Here is a 2792-nt window from a genome sequence, read left to right as displayed (position 1 = left end):
TTGTTTCAGAGTCTCCAGCAGTTTGACCTTAACTCCAAAAGAACTGATCAGAAGAGGAAGGAGTATCTGAACATGATTCTGTTGCACTGCCGAGCAGATGTGTCAAGTAACGAAGTACAAATACTTCGTTACCTTACTTAAGTAGAAATTTTGGTTATCTATACTTCACTGGAGTAATTATTTTTCAGACGACTTTTTACTTTTACTCCTTACATTTTCACGCAATTATCTGTACTTTTTACTCCTTACATTTTAAAAACAGCCTCGTTACTCTATTTCATTTCGGCCTTTAAAAAAAACTATCGGGTATTTGGTTGTGGTTGTTTCAGATGTTCTTGTCCAGTTGTGTTCTTACATCTGTTTCCCTCAGATTCCTGCAACTAAACTTGGATGTACATTCCAATAAAGGTTATGATAAATGATAACATGCCTCTGAAGTTTGACTTTTTGCACCATTACAATACTTATAGGCAACTAGTCATCATATCTCCTGCTCTCTGAAACACACGTTAATGCTCAATAGTACACATATATGGTTCTTTAATATATTTGCATTATACTAAGATGCATTCATTTTCAATGGCTTTTGTCCTTAATGGCTTTTTCCCCCTTACATTACTTTTACTTTTCTACTTTAAGTAGTTTTGAAACCAGTACTTTTATACTTTTACTTGAGTAAAAAACTTGAGTTGATACTTCAACTTCTACAGGAGTATTTTTAAACTCTAGTATCTATACTTCTACCTGAGTAATGAATGTGAATACTTTTGACACCTCTGCTGCAGAGAACCTTTTTAGCTGCTAGGTGAAATACCAGGATGTTGAAATAGAAATAAACACATGGTATGCCACAAGCTCTCATTTTGTTCATTTTCAAAACAAGTGAATGATGTTACAGGAACCTTAGGGGGGGGTGGGGCACTTTATGACCCTCAACTCACCAAAATGCTCTACACCTTGCCAGGCTTTAGCCAAAACCCCACAATCAGCCTCTTGAGCCTGCTCCAAACCTAACGGACGTCGTCACCGCGTCACCCGGGACCACCATGCAGGCAGCCAGCACTCCCCGTCTCTTTCATCAGCTCCCACACAGCTACTAACCTCTGCGGCGATTGCAGCTCAGCTCTGCACTGTGTTTTTCTATCATGTGGACATCATGTGGTGAGGTTTAAAAAAAAAAAAACCAACAAGAAAACCTGCTATCCTGTATTCCAGTAGAATAATAGCTCGGCGCCTCCACCCTCTTCTGCACGGGATCTTTCCCAAAGCTCGGTGGGTCTGGATGCAGAGAAGGGAATGTTGTGAGTCTGTGTGCCAGCTCACAGCGAGGTGACATCTCGCTCTTATGTCCACATGTACTTGCTTCTTCTTACAGGCAAACGTGATGAAGACGCCTTACTGGTTCAACTGAAACGTTTACACAACAGCATCCGTACCAAATACCTCTTGTAACATTCAAACTAATTGGCCGGCCCTGTTCTGAGCAAAAAATGCCATTGAAAATCAAAGGAATTAAAACCTAAACTGCACTTTCAGACTCAGAACCATCAGTTCTCACTTGAGTTAAAGGTTTTCTGCTAATTAGTCCCGTCCAGCTTTTACGGCGAGCTTATTTGTCCTGATCCCAGAACAGCAGAGCGACACTCGTTCCCTTTAACTACATGTTATTATAACTGGCCATTTGACAAGCATGCGTGAAATGAGTGCACGTAAGTGAGAGGGCCGGCTCTCTGGTTTTAATCAGTGTTGCTTGTTTGGCGAGAACCATCTGCTGAGGACCAGGCCCCTGCAGGGTGGACTCAATCCAGATGCTTCCCATTTGGTAGTACCACCACGGTCTCATACTATACTTGTGATTTGAAAATTAAAAGCAAAAGAAAAAGGTAAAACATGGCAAACTCCTCGTTTTACAGTTCAGCTTTCTGTCATTGTGACTCTGAGCGGAGATCTTAGTGGAATGCTCATTTGTAAAGCATCTGCATCATTTTCAAACAGCGTGGAAAGTAAAAACCTGAGCAGGGGGTTGCTTGCAGAATCGTTGTTTTAGCTGAGATATTTATGGAAAGGCTGGATTATACTGAGCATAAGAACCCCTGCTGCTGCTGTTCCAGCGTTAACACACAACAAAACGCTCAGGGAAGAGTGGGGTTACCCAATCTGGACGTGTGCATACCCGGACCGTCAGTGGAAAATACTACACAGATAATCAGCGCATGAGCACACAGACTGTACTTTATCAAGTCAAGTGCACTCACTCACCCACCCACACACTCGCAGCCAGACAGACACACACACACACACACACACACACACACACACACACACACACACACACACACACACACACACACACACACACACACACACACACACACACACACACACACACACACACACACACACACGCACAGCCTCCCTTTCAGCCCTGGGAGCGCCCCTCGCTTGTTACACAACAGTCAAATCCTGCAGCTTGCCCCAGAATGCATTGCTCTTTAAGCAGAAACTACTCTTCTGTGGCATCTCAGGACCTCCTGATGTTTAATTTGCCCTTTTTCATGTTATGCAATTGTGTTTCATTGTTTGTCTAAATCCATATTATATTGTTTATGTATCTAAGGAAAATTGCCTTTCTATGCTCAGAAACTATCTACTCTGGCCCTTATTTAACTGCAGCATATATTTTTCAATTCTTTCTGGCTCATATTAATATTCTTTGAAGGGCACATTAACCTGTCCAGCCATCCTCATTCTGTTATTCTTTTTGACACAAAGAGTTCCTCCGGATTTGACTG

This window comes from Cololabis saira, chromosome 21 (assembly GCF_033807715.1).
Source record: "Cololabis saira isolate AMF1-May2022 chromosome 21, fColSai1.1, whole genome shotgun sequence".
NCBI classification, from domain to species: Eukaryota; Metazoa; Chordata; class Actinopteri; order Beloniformes; family Belonidae; genus Cololabis; species Cololabis saira.
This window is presented reverse-complemented; position numbering follows the sequence as displayed.